Source organism: Tenebrio molitor, chromosome 3 (genome assembly GCF_963966145.1).
Source record: "Tenebrio molitor chromosome 3, icTenMoli1.1, whole genome shotgun sequence".
NCBI classification, from domain to species: domain Eukaryota; kingdom Metazoa; phylum Arthropoda; class Insecta; order Coleoptera; family Tenebrionidae; genus Tenebrio; species Tenebrio molitor.
Window position 1 is genome coordinate 9,709,645 of NC_091048.1, and position 19,069 is coordinate 9,728,713.

Here is a 19,069-nt window from a genome sequence, read left to right on the forward strand (position 1 = left end):
TTTTTATTGTTACCATTCTCTTTGTGTATGTATTTTTTTTAGGTTGCTCATTCAACACTAATCACATTTTAATCAAAGTTGTGTTACATATAATTATTTAATATTTTATTTTAACGTAAAATATTATATTTTTATGTACATACAATGTTGATTGTGATTAGTGTTGATTGGGCGACTGCAATTCCTTGGAAAAAAAATATATCATTTGAATATCCCGCGCATTTTTCTCGGATGTTTTACGTTAAAGAAATCTGTATTTCTGAGACCTTTTAGTGGCTGTGTAAACCCATACCTTCAACAGATGGCGCTACAAAATGTGTTTCTCTTTTGAGAGAGAGAGTGGCCTATCTATTTCTCTTCATCTAGGACTTCTACAGGTGTGTTTGACAGATGCCACCAGATGGCGTTCAAGCGAGGCGCCAAAATTACGCAATAACTAGCTTTGGCGGCTGATACAAATGTTGCCTATGCAAACGCGAATTAATAAAAATTGTGCGTATAAAATTTGCCTTCTTAATTTTCTTTCGGTTTTAACTTATTAGTAAGATCAGATTGACTCGACATATTCCTCTCATGACCAATTCAGTCACATATAATATTATTTTTCTTTAAACGTCCGTAAAATATGACATTGCACTGCTGCATTGATAATGCTAAAGTGTCACTTCATTGTCATGGCATCTAACGAGCTGACCAGCGTCCGTGAAGTTATTATCTCCGCTGAGGCTGTCCGTGAAGTTATTATCTCCGCTGATGAGCGGGGTCTAGGCCAACTCGACACCAAACCTTAGAAGCAATAAACATTGACCGGCCAACTCGACACCAAAAAAAGCAGGTAGTTTTCAAAGACACCCCAAGAGATAGGCCAACTCGACACTAAGCGCCCACTCACTACCTATCTATATGATGCCCCCTAGTAGAGGGTATTTCCTGAAGGGCAGGCGTCTTTTCCGCATCAACCATTGCTTATAACACTCCTATAACCACAGGTACAATTTTGGTTTTTGGTGTACTGCTTTTCTGCACTAGGAGTTCGAGAAATTGCACTTTGTTTGCTACGCACTATTTTATTTTAAATCGACTGGTTCATTTAAACTTTGTATTTTTATACAGTGTGCCCACGAAAGTATTAGAACGCAAATAATTGTAAAAACAAAAAAGTAAAAGAAGAGGAGAAATTTGTATCTCAGAAAATATTTGAATATGATAATTGTCAAATATCAGAATATGATTATGTAAAATCTATTCCATATAGATATAAGATTAATAATTAGTAGTCTTGTAGTTAATATTTAATTGTAAATGTCCTATAAAAATAACATTATATTTGTATATTATAAAAAAAGTATTTCCTCATCTCATTTTATAATCCCTGATATATTCCCCCAAGAACTCTAGTCACTGGCTGCGATATACCTGTCCCAGGTAGACAGTGCCGAGTTGGCTTGACCGCGGTGCCGAGTTGGCCGGTTATCCATGGGCTGCCGGTGGCGAGATGGCCTGTTGTACTTTATTGCAAATTTTACATAGGTATAATAAAGTGCCGAGTTGGCGTCCGCCCGATGAGCGGCTGTAAAGTAAACTACCTAAATAATTTGAAATTCCTACCTGGCTTCTTAACATGTCTTAAATAATTTGTTATGAAACTCTGAAGAAAAAATAGTATTTGTTATTCGGAGCAAAAATGGTTTTATGTGCTTTGGCTGGTTTGCCAATCTACCAGCCGCAGGATATAAAACTTTATTTTTGCTTCTCATAACATGATATACTATTATCGAACTTGTTTGTGGTATGAAGACAAAATTCCACAAAATAAAAATTGAACAGGCAGTACCTATTTGCTTATTTACTTTTTTTTGCTTGATGTAAAAATACCTATTTATTTGCTGATAACGTTTTTAATTCGTTTTACAAATAAATTGTACAATTAAATTTCAGTATTAAATTTTGTGATTTATATCTGCCTGATTGTGAGTATTTTGTGATCTCTCAATCAGCGTGTTGCGGTCGTCATGTCGGTACTAGTAATAAACCAGCAAAACATTTTTTCCAACAATTTTATTATCTCTAGTTTGTTGTAAAGAAAAAAAAATTATTGTTAAAAACATAAAGAGAATATAATGTGGCACAAGCTGTTTCACGTTCTCAAATTTCTAAAAACTATAAAAATATTTTTTTTTACACAGTGACTACGGAGTATTATAAAAATGTATTGTAGTAAAAAATAAAAAAAAATGTGTTGCAAACGAAAAAATCATTGTTATTTCTGCCTGGAAAACGTTCTTCGAAGATTCTTGCTGCCTCCCTGGCGTTTTTCGCTAAATAATAATCAGCGGCTGAATACATGATTGTAACCAAATAAACAAAGGTTTTGGCTTTTTTTATTACAAATTTAATTCGACAGTGACATCTTTCAAAAACAACTCCAATCGCCCAAATATTTTAAAGATGTTTTTTCTCAAATGAAATCCTATAGTCTATTTTTTCCTGGTAGGCGCGTGCGTGCGCATTTACAAAATCCTGCAACGAAATGCGACTTTCCTATTGGTTACTTTATTTTTCTACTTACACTAGAGAAATGTGCAATATTACAGTGTTCTGTACTGTCAATCAGGTCCAAGCTGCCATTTTTGTTTCATAGTGTCTTACTTTTCCGTTCGTGTTTTGTGTCTGTTTTGTTTCTGTTTCGTGTCTGTTTTCTGTTGTGTCCGTTTATTTATTAAAAAAACAGGTCATAGTTCTTAGAGGTTAAGAAGTTTTTATATGTCAACAAGATGTCTCAATTTCGATCACCAAATAAACGGCGTAAGTTGGATTTATGCTAACAGCAAGTAACAGTTTTTTATTAATGCATAAATTCATATTTATAGCAAATTTCTCACAAGCCGAGAAGATCTAGAAGAGAAGAGAAGAAAGATCGTTTAAGTATTTCGTGGGATTAATTCATACACTAAAAATCCCATAAGCAGCGGTGTTTTTGTCACTATGACAGCGAAAAAAGTTTGCCCTAACTTTTCCAGCGACAAAACGGAACCTAACTTTTGAAAGCGTTTGATTCTAGTAGGTCTGCATCATCGTACTTTTCCGTATTCATTAAATTGTCTTACCGAATTACACTCAAGTTTTTGTTTTTTTGGGTCGAAGTAAACTTTACATTTATAATTCGAGTTTTGTTGCCTGCAATTAAACTCAAAAAACTGCCAGAGGGAGTTTTTTTCGTTGAATTGCCAGGCAACAAAATTCTCATTGAAATGTCAAGTTTACTTCGGCAAAAAAAAGCTCGAGTAATTATAAGTGAAAAGTGCGCTGATGATTATTTTCTTTTATTTTTGTTTTTTAAATTAACGATTGAATCCAAAAGTATCGAGTTATTTTGTACCCAATTAAACTCCTGTATGTATAAAATAAAAATAAAAAATGTTGTACATATAATATTTGTTATCAAATTTTCCACGAGTTTATTCATAAACTTTTTTGTTTACATTTTACAAATTATACAAAAATTAAATCATAAACATGAGTTTTATATGCAACCACAAATACTGATCCCCCTAGATAATATGCAACCAAAAATACTAATAATTCCTGCATCCTGCTAAAAATTTTAGCTATGTGATTCTACCTTTCGGAGATGTGCACGCACGCGCCTACCAGGAAAAAATAGACTTTAGCAACGTAAAATTACGGCAAACACCCCTTGGAGGTGTAGATCTCTGATTCGTTAACTTTAAGTTGTCTTTTCTCGAATATCTAGATTTTTTTTTCTTCAAAATTACACATCCAAAAGCAATCTCTTGTTTCCTCTTTTTCTCTAGGGCGCGAGTTGTGAAAGACCCTATATTCTATGAAACCTTTGGAGGTTTTAAATTATTTGTGCCAAAATAACTTAATTCCTTCATATCCGAATACTGTTGTAGCTCAAAGAATTTTACTCCCTGTCTCTCGCTGTAGCAAGTGGGGAAAGGAGTTTCTCCAAATTAACATTAATAAAATTAAAGAAAAACATTTAAGGGGCGCCATTTCGAAGAGTTACATCATACTGAGAAGAGAAAATCTACCGCACGGCCTTGAATAGCCAGGATACATACGAATGCGTTTATGAGGCTGTAGCTGAGGAACGAATTAAAAAGTTAATTAATTTGTTTTTAAGAATTGTAATAATAAAAATGTCTAAAATTTACACTTGTTTGCTTACAATTCTAGAAATAGTTTTTGCGAATAGAAATTCTGAGCCATGTTTCGTGGATCGAATGTTTCTTCGTCGCTAACGTTCATTCCATACTCACCATCATCCTCATCGTTGTCTGTGATGGTTCTAATATCGACGGTAACGATAATATCGCCGACGAATTGTTTTCTGATGTTTTTGGTGTTTCTGGTAGTGGTGGTGCTTCTATTGCTAATAATTTAGAAGAAGAAAAAGCTGTTGTTTGTAACTTCTCCTCAGAGTTAGTAATTCTACCGTGAATGATTTTCCTTCAGTACCTCGGTCATATTTTTCCCTCCCAATTCCACCACCTGTTGTATTTCGAGGCCATACAAATTCTTATGTTCATCTAATTTAGCCATCAGCCATTCTCCATATTTCATTGTCTTTTTCAATTGGTTCATGAATATCTTCGAATTTTTTCCGTTGTTAAATTTAACCATATAAAAGGCCCTAATAAACTGAATTTTTCAACATTATTTTTGGCCTCCTCAACTCTAAATGACATGTTTACACATTTTGAATTTTGATTTTTTGATTTTTACACACTAATCAAACTGTCTGTCATTTTACCGCACGGAGTATGTAAAATAAGTCCATTTATACTAAGACAAGATACCGCTACCATTAATCCGCTCAGTTTTCAAAAATGAACAGAAATTAATTGTTTTCTTCTAAACAAGGTTGGTAGAACTGACTAATTTGTACAGGGTTATTCACGAGAGGGGTATTTCTGAATTTCTTTTTGCCGCAATCCATTATACACATTGCAACAATATCTTGATTTCAAATTTTGAAAATATTTATAACTGAATCCACGATGGCTCTTAGTCCTGTAAGTAACTCGTGACGTAAAATCAACCCAGAAATTTTGAGTGTTCGAATAGAACCCAAGGTTTATAAGCTCAGTGGAGTTTATTGGGTGGCTTTTTGGGCTTTATTCTAGCAAGGGAACACCTAATGCATAATGCATGATCGACAGACTCTGTTGTAAAAGTTTAGTACACTGTGACGTCACGATTAACTTTTTCGGGGGGAAAAAATTCAAACTATTGCTTTAAATGGCAACGAGGCAACCTATTATACAAATTAGTCAGTTATACCAACCTTGCTTCTAAAGTCTGATGGCACTATCTTGTGGTGTAAATCGCAAGCGTGTCAGTTATCGGTATAATAGATAACTTTCTGCCATTTCATTAATTAAATGTCAGTCTTTGACAGGTTTTGCAAAATTATTGGTTACAACAAATTTCAAATTTGAGAAAACAAGTACCTACTTAATGAGTCGTCGGTCAAAAAGATTAATACATTACTAATGCGGTGGGCATTTTACATCGCTCGGTTTTTGTCGTTTAGCGGCTAAGCTTTTGCGTGATTCATTTCACTGCTGTACTATACTTGCCTCCCTCCCATTGTATTATCATAGAGTACGTTTACACGGGCCGCTAACGGCGGTTTTATTTAAACCGGTGTTGTTAACACCGGTGTTAATTGACGTGTAAATGGAATTCAACGCCGGTTTTACTAAAACCGGTTTACTAACGCTACACCACTTTACCAAAAGGCGTGACGTTACTAAGCCGGTGTAAAATGTATTTACGTGTAAATGGTCACCTTTGCTTAACACCGGTGTTGAAGCTGACCTGCCAACACAAGCACAGTTGTCGTTGGCAACCGCTCAACAACAAGAGGTTTTAGCTAACATCACGCCAACACGGATGTAGATTTTAACGCCTGTACAACACCTCTTGTGTAAACGTCCGTTTTATACCAGTTTTAACTACACCGGTTTTAAATAACACCGGCGTTAGCGGCCCGTGTAAATGTACTCATAAAATATGAAAAAATAAAGTGAAACACCTACTTACTTCTTTGAATACATCTTCTCCTTGTATAAAAATGATATGTTTTGAAACGAAGGAAATTATAACATGTATTTCAATGAATTAATGTTTTATTTTGAATATTATAAAATGAAAAAAATATAATACAAAAAATACAATATTATATTAGAAAAATACAACAAAATATGCACTGTCGCAAGCAATAAATTTTGTACACATTACATAAAAACAAACAAAAACAAAAAAACAAATTAAATAGAATATACATATTAATAGAAACGGTTAAAAAATGTTTGGCATTTTAAAAACTGTTATTACCTATAGAAGACATTTATTTACTAATACTATTTACTAAACATTTGAGTTTTCCTGTTACTTACGGCCGGTTTCATAATCCGACCCTAAAGTCTCCTTTAATAAAATGCGCCTTTAAGGTAAATGCGACTTTAAATCTAAAATAAAGGAGACTGCATTTCATAAACACGGACTATCGAAACATTAGTTAAAATTTGCATTAGTTCGAAAACGAATCATTCACCGTGTGTACGTAGTTATTTTCCTAGGGAATTCTAGGGAATTTTACAGTAAACGTTTGAAAGTTTTGGTAACTCGCAACTGTTTCCCTCGGACTTTGAATTGTATTTCGAGTAGGTATTTTAATTTTTGTTTACATTCTGCATTTTACATTTTGCTAGTGGAGCAGCGCCAAATTAAAACATCCGATTAATAAAAGATTAATAAATCCAACCTTTCAAGTGAAGGAGGAATTTTATAAATCTAAAACAAAACTTGTATAAAATAAGATCCTACACTTAAAGAGAAGAGAGGAAAGGAAAAAACTGTTACCTATTAGACTTAGATTGAATTAGCAAGAAAACAATTGAGCAATAAATACAAATGAATTCATGGAATATCTTTATTTTCTGAATACCTATAAGTTTCCGAAATGTTGATTTAATTATTCGGTAAGTACCTACTAATTCACAAAAAAAAGCAGCAATTTGTGGCAATGCACTAGCCTAGCGAAATGTCACTTGTCATGTAATTGAGGTTATGTTCCCCATTTAAATCCACCTTTAACGAGATAAAAGGCCGACAACGAGCTTTTAAAGTTAAAAGGGGTTTTAAGGATTTAAAGACGCCTTTAATGAATATGAAACACAATTTTTAGTTAAGGTGGTTTTAAATTTAAAACCGCTTTTAAAATACATTACGAAACCGGCCGTTAATCGTGTTCTACGTTCATTCAGGACCTGACTAGCTTTAGAAAACAGCCTTTCACAAGGAACTGAAGAAGCTAGAGCACACAGTTTTTCTTATGCAACTGCAGATAGATTGGGAAAATGAAATTTATGTTCCCGCCATCACTTTAGCGGCTCTGCACGTTTTTATAATGTACTAACAGCGTTGGTAACAGCTTGGTAGGTACAGCCGATTGCTGTCGGCCGTCATAAATTAAAGGTTCAGAAATGGATCGTTTTTAAACATTTCTTACTGCGTGTCTTCAACGGATTTGTGCTCTGCAATTTTTGTGCAATAAAAAAAATAGGTCGCGCCTATCACGATTTTTAGTCTTAAAAATTCTTGAATACATAGTTAATTTTGTCAAGCTGGTAACTGGCATTGTCAATTACAATTCAGAATTCCTGGGACACATTACAAAATTTGACGGATTTTCAAGTTGCAAAAATTTGGAGCGGGTAATGTTGTTTAAGGTCCTACTAGTGCGCAGCGCTATTGCGCACAGCAAAATCAAGTGAAGGATGTACACTGTTAATAAACTTTAAAAGCGCATGTATAAAAAAAAAACAGTGTTAAACCATAAAACACTACACTAGATATTGTTCCGAACCACAATTCAAGAAAACACCAAATAAATTTTGATTTTCAAATCGATATGCGGGGAAGAGATGTTCGGAGGTTCCAAATTGGCGTTGAAGTTTTCTCTTAGCCTCTCATCCACATATTTTCTTCATTTTGGGTATGGATGGTAAGATCATTAGATCATTAGATCAACAAAATTTTGTTGGTGGATGATCACTTGGTGTTCATGAATTCCGCCACCTATTTCTTCAATATACTGTCTTATACCTTCCAACCATCCGAGTGCTGTAAAAATGCATCGCTTCCTTTTTTAATATGCCGACGTTTGTATAACATTTGACACTGTTTCTGCTGTTCTACCGCCAAACACCCAATGTCCTGGCTTCCATTGTCTTCTACGATATTTTCGGTGGAAGAATTTCGATTCGTCTATTTCTACCACTTTTGACGTCATGTCGTCGTTGAGGCCACCTATTATTTCCAGGTTGTCAATTAGATATTGCTCGCATCCATCTCAATAATAAGCACAATAGTCAACTTTACTATGCGTCGAGTGTTGTCCCAATTTCGCTTCATGAGTTCTTTGCCCAGCCATATATTGTTAGTAAAATTTGTCGCACCTACTGATAGGTGGCTTCCAGAGAAAAAGGAGTCATTCCGAATACTGACCACTTTGTTACCCTATTTACACTTCAACATATTATAACCATCCGTTAACTCCATTCCTCGGACAAACGACATAGGTACGAGTATTTGGCATGTCTAGGACAAAACTGAATTTTGTAATTGTAGGAGACGCCTTTTGGCGAACCATTTTATCCAATCCAAAGTCTCCTTAAAGATCTGTGGCTTGGTGCTAAAAGGGCCAATGTCAAAATTGTCACATTGAGAAAATTGCAATTGGCATTGGTCTTTTAACGTTAGCTGATGTGGTTGAGATCATAGTGACATTGGCTACCATTACATTTATATCTATGCTATTGTTTGAATTTGACACTGGCCTTTTAGCATATGAAAAAGAGCAAGAAAAAAAATCGAATGCATGATTAACTCAAAACAGCAAAATACTGACATTGGCCCTTTTAGCATCAAGCCACAGAGATTTGGTAATCGCACATAAGAGAAACAATCAGAAGGCAAAGTCGGCAAGGCCGCCTTTAGGTAATCTTTGTCAACCAGCGATAACCATGGGTAATTGTTTACTTTAGTTATCGGTCGAATTTTCTGGCCAGACACCAGGTAGGAAACAATATGTTAATTTCAAGGTCATTGCAAGGGCAGTCAAGGTCAAAGCAAGGTAACCGCAATTTGCTTTGTAGATCGCATTATATCCATGATTGAAAAACCCGTATCGTTTATAAAGTGAATGAAAAGTCCCTTGTTCATCTCCCGATGTTGTGTTTCAACGTCGCGTCAATGCCTAGTATAAACTAATCCGAAGGATTAGAATTTTAGGGCAAGGAAAATATTCGAGAATGTTGAATAAAGCACTCCCCAAAAAGCAAATAATGAAAAGGCGAGGTAAGCATATCCGTGAAAAAATTGTCAAAACAGTGCACCAATGCGCAATTGTTGATTGCGCTTTTTTTACCATTTAGTCGTACCAAGGTATTTATGTAGACATCTAGAGAAGCGGCAAATATTTCCACCGGGAGAGGATGCGGTGTGTTATATGATGTTAATAAGAAATGACCGTTAGTATTGAAAAACCGGGATAAATAAATGAATTGTGGTAGAGCGAGTATTGAGACTGTGAGTATTTGTAAAAAAGCAAAATTAATGCGGCAGACCCGGATAGATTTCCAACGCAAGCTTCCAAAACGCATCAACTGTAAAGCATGATCTGTAAAGTGACAAAAAAAACAAACATTCCGCCAAGTAGCCCCCGTAGTGTCCTTTTTTCCTTCCAACAAAACGCGGTACAAGCTTTTTGACTTCCACCCAAGTCCGTTCGATGTGTTGCGTTTCTGGATTTACAAAAATTACAGAGTGATAGACAGTCTAATGTCCGAAATGTTCCGCCCTCAATGTTTCGTACTATTTTCATCAGTCACTGTAAATCGTCGTTCCCGGTTTGATTTTCCCTTTGATGATCGCTGTCAGCTGTCCGATTTCCACAGTAACTAAAAAAAAATTTCTTGGAGCCCCTTTCGATCCCACCGAAGACCCACCGGGCCTCTATAAATATCTGCCTCTGTTATATTTACGTTTACCAATTTTTGCCTCGTCAATTTCCACGATCTTACCCTCCCCTCAAATTTGTCGCTGTTTTTGTTGGCCCAAAAAATTTAAACCTCCCGAATAAAATTGAAATACTCAATTAAATTTTATGCGAAACGTTTGTCTCCTGCACTATCAATTTGCAACGAGGAGATATGTACCTACGTGTCAAATAAAGGAACACGATTTCCTCAATAACAGGCGGACTCAAATGTTCAAAGAATGTAAATTTTAAAATGCTCACCCGGGCCTCACACGGTCTCTAATTTATTTGGTAAAATATCACTTGTGGAATAATCACAATCAATAAATGCTAATTATCAGGTAAAGGAACTGTGGCAGCCTCTTCTATAACACTTACATCATTTAATTTTAACAACACGCTATCCGTATCGCCTTCACAATTTTCGGTAGCCGAATGAAACAATTTAATCATAATTTTTTTTTAAATGACCGTTGAATCGCAGTCGGTTTGATACAGTTACCATTTTGTTGACGAATTGGACCAAAGAAAATTTTCAAAACATCTTGGTTATGTTTCTGTGTAAAAAGAAAATTTGATTTTTCGCGTAAACAATCTCATATGTAAGTGTATCAACCCTTTGATTGTGATTAACGGATTATAATCTATATATATAAAAATGAATCGCCGTTCGTTAGTCTCGCTAAAACTCAAAAACGGCTCGACCGATTTGAATAATTATTTTTTTATTTTGTTCGCTTTACTTCAGGGGTGGTTTAAAAAGAAAAAAAAAATCGAAAAAATTGCCCGGAAAATTGGAAAATTCGAGAAAACCTGAAAGTCCTTTTTTGTGATGGATATGCATTATTATTTTTTTTTTGTTTTGTTCGTTATAGTCGTGAAAAAGTTTTCAGGAAAAAAAAATCGGGACAATTACAAAGGAAAGTCGAAAAATTCGGGCAAACTGCAAAAATTATAATTTTTGTATGCATTCTTGATCATAACTGACGATAGGAACGACATTTATTTGATTAATTCTTTTTTTTTGTTCGATATGCCCCGGGATGGAAATAACTCAATTGAAAGTTTTTAATAAAAAAAAAATCTGGAAGATTTGGAGAAAAATCTGGAAAAACTAAATTAAAATAATTCGGGGAAAACTGAAAGTGCTTTTTTCTATGAACTCAAGACCATAACTCAGGATTCGAACGATGGCTATGCGTAATTCTTTTTTGGTTTTGTTTGTTAGGGTTTTGGATAAGTTTTCGGAAAAAAAAATCGGGACAAAGAAAAGTCGGAAAATTCCTACAAATTTAAAAAATTATAATTTTTGTATGCACTCTCGATCATAACTGACAATAGGAGCTACATATTTGCTTGATGCTTTTTTTTTGTTTTCAATGGAAAAAACCTGGAAGATTTGAAGAAAAATCTGGAAAACGCAATCCAGTAAATTAAAATAAAATTACATTTGCTTTTACTTTTGTGTTGTTACGCGATCTGTTCGACAAATGTAGTAGTTGTTTTATTTCTATTCCAATTTATTTGCCTACATGCACAAATGTCATGTGACAGCTGATTGTGAAATTGGAAATCAAACCAATCGGATTGTTTGCTTTGAACATCGACCTTGCAATCGAAATCGAAATGTAAATATTGGGTGATTCAAAATAATTGTGGATAAATCTGGCAACTATGTACAAAAATTGATGTGGCAACTGTGTGGGTGGGATAGAGTTGACATTTTTTTGACAGTTCATAGTCGCGCAATTTTGAAAGTTGTCAAATCAATGTGTAATGAAATTTAAAAATCAAATGCACGCTTATGAAATTTCATACAAATGTGAACTCTATCCCATTCACACAGTTGCCACGTACATTTTCGTACATAGTTGCAATACTTATTCATAATCATTTTGAATCACCCAAGAAAACTGCTTGAGATTCATTGTGATTTCAAATTTAATGGAAGAAAATAAATAATTAGTTTGGACATGAAATTCTGACTTAATTAAATTGTGACTTAAATTCTGGAACAAAACCGCATGGTTCCAACTCGATCACATTCCAGGCACATCACACATTTCCAGCATTTCAGCAGTGTAGAATATTGCCGATAGAATTCATCTCACATGTAAAATTCCTCATTTTTACTTTGTTTACACATTTCCAATAGCTTTTCACAAATTCACAAAACGATCACAAACAAATTTAGATATTGAAATATGGACAAGACAACGTCGGTCGAGTCAGCTCTTCGCGATGTTATAATATTGGGGTACTCTCCGCATCGACCACTCTTCTTCTAATTTGGAAAGAATGATACCACGTAAACGTCAAATTCGCCTGTCAACTCTGTCAAAGCTGACAACCGGAAATCAGAAATGCGTTTAGATCACAGTGGTACCAATTGTAGTTATATTTCATGTACATAAAAGACATCAAATTCATTGGAATTGTAAACAAGTTTCATTTAATAACCGAACGAAATTCAAACCGTTTAAGATATAGCCAGTACTATTGATCTCAATGAATTGAAGTTGGAAGGTTGATTAGGATTGATTATGGCCAATCAAAATGTTACAAAAAAAAAAAATTCAAATCGGTGAAGCCGTTTTTGAGTTTTAACGAGACTAACGAACAGCGATTGTAGGTGATACGAAGTTCACCGGGTCAGCTATAGTCTATTTTTTCCTGGTAGGCGCGTGCGTGCGCATTTACAAAATCCTGCAACGAAATGCCTCTTTCCTATTGGTTACTTTATTTTTCTACTTACACTAGAGAAACGTGCAATATTACAGTGTTCTGTACTGTCAATCAGGTCCAAGCTGCCATTTTTGTTTCATCGTGTCTTAGTTTTCCTTTCGTGTTTTGTGTGTATTTTGTGTTGTGTCCGTTTATTTATTAAAAAAACAGTTCTTAGAGGTTAAGAAGTTTTTATATGTCCACAAGATGTCTTAATTTCGATCACCAAACGGCGTAAGTTGGATTTATGCTAACATCAAGTAACAGTTTTTTTATTAATGCATATTTATAGCAAATTTCTCACAAGCCGAGAAAGAAATGATCGTTAAAGTATTTCGTGGGATCTCCAAGGATTTTGCCGAGTTAACCAAGACGACTCAAATGGAAAAAACTGCAGATTATACTGGTATTGATTTCTGAGTTTTTTTTTGTTGTATCACAGCTTAATTACTTTGTGTTGAAGGTTGTGGATTTAGAACCATTCAATGATACTTGGCGGAAGAAAAGAAGTGTGGGCAATTACAGGCACCGAAGAAACCTGATAGGAAATGGATGAACATCAAAAATATCTCATTCGAAAAACAGTGCACTCATTTTTCTCTGCAAACGGAATTCCTACAATTGATGCTGTGTACAGGGAAGTGCAAAACAATGAAGAAATTCCAAACATCAGTCGTTCTAAGCTTTATAATGTTTTACACGAATTAAAATTCAAATAAGTACATACATTGTTTTCAATTAACTGTAAACATTGAAATCTATGTTTATTTCAAATAGCACAAATAACGAAACAGAAAAAGCCTGTTAATAGAAAGAGAAGACATATCTTGGCGAAGAAGATATTTACGGGAAATAAAAAAAATACGCCAAGAAGGAAGACCTTTTCTCTTGCAAGATACATGGTTATTAGAAATGATTGTAGTCGAAGCAGGCCATGTCCATGTTATGAAATTTTTGCCGCTTTCATGTGAACTGACAATTATTGTCGATGTCACTGTAATTTTTTTTTTAGGTGAAAAGTGCTGTGTTGATTATTTTATTTTATTTTTTTTTTTAAATTAACGATTGAATCCAAAAGTATCGAGTTGTTTTGTACCCAATTTAACTCCTGTGTGTATAAAATAAAAAATGTTGTACATATAATATTTGTTATCAATTTTTCCACGAGTTGATTCATAAACTTTTTTGTTTACATTTTACAAATTATACAAAAATTAAATCATAAACATGAGTTTTAATCTGCAACCACAAATACTGATCCCCCTAGATAATATGCAACCAAAAATACTAACAAGTCCTGCATCCTGCTAAAAACCTTAGCTATGTGATTCTACCTTTCGGAGATGCGCACGCACGCGCCTACCAGGAAAAAATAGACTTTAGTAGTAGTTATAAATGCCACTGTACACAGAAGTAAGTGGGAGAAGAAATAGCGTTGAGCACTAGTAAGACCTTAAATTGGAACATTACCTTCATTTAAATGGTTTTGACGTTGAAATGTTAACAATTTTTCATTAACAGTATGTATAACTTTTGCGAAAATGGGTGGTAATATCTTTGATTTTTCTTACTAACTGCGGCACATTATTATTTTTTAAACCGTCTTCAACTATTAAATTTATTGTATGAGCGAAACAATCGAAATGCTTCCAATTTAATTGTACAGAAACTGCATTTTGAGGATTATACGCATTATCAGATACCGCGAAGAAGATCTTTTGTTCAATTCCCCAATCTTCTGCGTTGTTTAGACGCAAATTATCTGAGAGACATTTATTGCGAAACATTCCAGTAAAATAGAATATAGCTCAATAATATAGCACATTTAAACAATGTGCTGTAACACCAATATAATTAGTCGTATTGACTCTCTGACAACAGTCTGTCGTAATACAAAACTTAACAATTTCTTTGATTTTACGAAGACATTCTTCATAAATTACGGCAATAATAGTTTTAGATGCAGTGTGTCAACTAGGTAACGCGTATGCTGGATTTAAAGCAGAAACCAATTGTTTAAAATCTCCAAATATGTATTCGAAAGGGTTGAAAATCCAAAATAAACCTGTTATTTTCTGGTGACCACCAACCTCTGAAGATATGGATGGCTTCTGGGACAGCTGAGGGGAAATAGCAGCATCCTATGAAATAGTATCTTCGTGAGCTTTTAAACCCTCCCTGGACTCAATATCCGGTGATATTGTTCGTTCGCTTGCAGGCTGTAATGACAAAAATAAATATTAAATATATGCAAATACACACCATGCTAACAAAATAAATAAGTACAGTCGCGAGCAATAAATATTGGTCGTTTTGAAATTTCCCGCTACTGTCACAAATTAAAAATTTTGCCTGCTTAATTAGGGCCGTTAACTAGAGTCGTGATTAAAGTAAACATAAAACGATATAAATTTATGTAATTATAACCTGATGAATAAATTTTGAACACTAGTGTCATCGTGCTGTCATACATTCTAAAACGACCTTTATATATTAATAACCTTAATTTTGAATGTTGTGTCAATTTTTAAAATGTGAATATCAGGTTTACCGACAAAACATTCACGAAGTTTTAAAAATTAAACAAATGGAATAGAACGAGGTTTTAATTAATACAAAATAGAAAATAAATAAATAAAAATTATTTTCGTGTTCGTTTAGGCAAAGTCTTAAAAAACATTAATTTATTCTAAATTTTGAGGTTATCTTTGATAGATGTCAAGTTAGGTATATCGGGTGTGTCAAAAAGGTCGGATAAACTTTTTAGCACAAATTAAGTACTATTCATAGATACCGAAAAAAAATTGGTACTACCTTTTTTTAATGGTATATGGCCTCTTTAACAGTTACAGAAAAAAGACTTGAAACTAAAAATTCCTTTGTTAGATCGCTTCAGTATGGTATTATAATAGTTGAATGGTTTACATTGTCATAAAAGTATTTTATTGCATTTTTGTGTTCTATCTAAAAGAATAGTTTGGTTTTAATCAAATTAAAGTTAGTGGATAAAAGTGCTTTAAATGTGCAGTAGCATATGACAACATTGTAATATTTCTATGGTTTCCTTTTAATTGTTGTGTGATGAACCATAGTGGGCAATTCAAAAGTCCCAACAAGCGGCCATCTTTTTTTATACCAACATACGCAATGAAAATAAAACCCGCGAAATTCAAAAATGGCCAAGAGAGCGTGATCGTACCTCGTTAATTTCCCTACGTTGTGTTTTTTTTTTTATACAAATTAAACACTACCAGATTCGTTCCAGGGTTTATGAACCACACAGAAGAGTGCAAATAAAACAACACAACAATTAAAATCAGCTATTTATTCAATGTTATGATTAATAAACGTCTCGGGAGAGGGCACCCAAGTCTCCCCAAATGTGAGAAGACTACTCATTTAGAACTCTCGGAAAATGGTGAGCTCTGGCCATTCCCCTAGACCCCCGAATGAGGCTCCGCTAAAAACCTCTCCTGAAAATACGAACAAATTCGAAGTGACCACGTGAACGGGACAGTTATTGTAAGTTGAGCAAACCTGATTTCATAAACAACACAATTCAAAATTCAGAAAAACAGAAGGGTCATGTACATTACAAATAAAACAGTTACTTCGGACCGTTCGAGCGGGAGCGGGCACTAGACGAGAACTTTAGCATGTTTTTGTTAAGTTAATTTACAATGTGCGGCAGATTCGCTATAGAAGGAGCGAGTAGCTTTGTGTTGTCCGGTGGTCTGTGGCACCTATCCTTACGACTTTAACATTTTCCGCCTACCCGTGATTTAGTGCTAAGGGAAAAGTCCTAACTGCTTTACGTTAAGTCAACAAATCGAGGTACTTTAAGTTCATCGGTTGAAGTGAACATGACTATTCCAAAGCAAAAAAAAAAAAACAAAACGCTCGTGTCAGGCTCCACAGACTTAGGGAAAATAGACCTGATCACATTTCCGGAAGCGTGCCATGGAAGTCGGGTATAACCCAGCATTCAACAAGTCCTGCCAAGCTTTAGATTTTTGGGTCTCCCTTGGGGTGCAAATTTTATGAGGGCCTCGAGGTTGTGTTCAACGCTTGGAAGTTAGAGGAAACAAAACCCCTTAAACAGAGAGAGACCCTCGCGGTAAGGTCAAGAATTTACATTTACAGCAAACTGGAAAAATCAAACAAAAAAAGAAACGCGATAAATATTTGTTGACAGAGCTATCTAAGAACACTTTCAATTTGGGATGGAAAAGTGGTAACAACCAATAACACATGCATACAAATTTAAAAACCACAGCCCGGTGGACCCTAGCTTTATTGAGCCGGTTCATCGACGTAAGGGGGCGCCCTGAATAATATGGAGGTAAAGTCACTAGATACTATCTAGTGACTTTATATGGAGGGCGCCCGGGACTAAGCGGTGGAAATAACTAAATGTAGTAGATCCCTAGCTAAGGAAAAACCCACGGAGACACCTGAAATATAAACACAATTGGTTGCTACCGGGATGGAAAGTGGAAGCTTTGAAATTTTGATTAAAGTGTTGAGCAATAAATAGGTACTTATTACACCAAAAGCGTCACTCGGAATAATTAAAAGGGGATTAAAAATGAGGGAGTGCGCTCATAAAAAGTGAAAGCCACAGACCCACGCTACGTAAAACTTGGTACTCTTTTTCATTTAGGAACGTTAGTGAATTGTTACACCTGAGTTTACAAAAAAAAAACGTGATCCGTACGATTTTATAAAATTTGCAAAGCTAGAACCAAGCTGCCTTACGCTCCTCCGCAAGCTTATAAATGCTAAAAACGTAATACATGGGGATGACCGAGATAATTGTGGATTTTGTAAAACATGGTGGAAGCATCACAAACACACGTGCGATCCATTTGTGTCTTATTGTTAAACTACATTTCGCGCGAAACAGAAATAATTTTACTACCCCAAACACATACCTAGTTCCAAAAACAGAAGCTGAACAACATTTAGCACCGTTCAATAAAAAAAAAAACAACTAAAGTCGCACAATTAGAACACAGAAAATTACACAGTACTTCTGTACTACTCTGCAGTCAAGACCAAAGTGTCCCCAAAAAAAAACCATGGCCGTTCATCCCCTGTCGATTTTCACCCCCGCCCCTAGCGGTCGCTGACGGTACCGACATCGGTACTATCATGGCTTTTGTTGGCGGTTGGTTTGAATTCAAAAGCGGGTATCTCAGTTGTAAAAATATCTATTTCTGGTTTCCAAGGAAAGATTTTTGTACTTGATGCTAATTTCGACTATCGCTATGAAGGTAACATAGCGCAAAGTGGTCCTCATTTTGCACTAAACATACAATAACTCTTCTCTCGAACAATTCACCAGCATCTTTAATTTAATTTGAAATGTCAGATTTGACTTGTCACTGATGCGGCTGTCAGCGTGAAGCCATCGACAACCGGAAGTTACTCCAGTTGTACCATTTAAAAATAAAATTCAGTCCTTCTTGATCACCCCGTTCCACTTTCCCGGTTATATATCCTAGGAAACGAACACGAAAAATTATTTGTATATCAAGGCTGCGAAATAATTGTCGCCGAGGCAGACAATCTCGAGGATGTTAAAGGATTTCGCGGCCAAGGTGTACACAGCATTTTATGTGCAACAGAAAATTTGTAATTATAAAAAGAACAAGTAAAATTTCCTTCACGGTCAATAAATACAATAAATAAAGTCGGCTTACATGTCGGCATGTCGCTATAGAAATGACATACCTAAATAAAACAATTCATTTTGAAAAAAATGTAGAAATGTCGGAAGGAATTACAATGTTTCAGTTCCGTGTATTCATCTAGAGTTAAAAAATATTATAAATCGCGCAGTGAAGCAGTATAAAAAATGTTACAGTGATTCCAGAAACTGGTGTAACAAGAAGAATGTGAAAACCGTGTTGGAAAATGTTGTATTGACTTATTTACCGGAATTTATTTATTGTGGAAGGTAAATGTTAAGGATGAACTGGAGAAAAATGGCGAAATTTGCTTAAAATTGGTACAATAGTCCTTTAATCCATTCTAAAGTACTGTGCCAAATTTAAAAAAAATTGATCGAGGAATTTTAAAGTTATTACCTTTTAAAGTTTCGGGATATTTTACACGTGTTCTCATGGGAAATGGAGCAATAGTCGCATAAAAATTGATAAAAAACATATTTCAAAAAGGCCAATTTTTCTTAATTTTTTCACACATAAAGAATCGATATCGTAGAATTTTCTAATGAATTTACAAAAAAAGTTGGTCGAGGAT

At 34.8% G+C, this 19,069-nt stretch overlaps 1 long non-coding RNA gene across 2 annotated transcripts; it reads left to right on the forward strand.

Moving 5' to 3' along the window:
• Nucleotides 1–2,466: 2,466 nt before the first annotated feature.
• LOC138126649 (uncharacterized) lies at nucleotides 2,467–14,028 on the forward strand. Of its 2 annotated transcripts, none has more exons than XR_011157895.1 (3): nucleotides 2,467–2,805; nucleotides 13,095–13,208; nucleotides 13,266–14,028. It is a non-coding gene; the product is annotated as an uncharacterized lncRNA (long non-coding RNA). The 2 variants fall into 2 exon arrangements; XR_011157894.1 differs by lacking the exon at nucleotides 2,467–2,805 and adding an exon at nucleotides 12,739–13,036.
• Nucleotides 14,029–19,069: the final 5,041 nt, after the last annotated feature.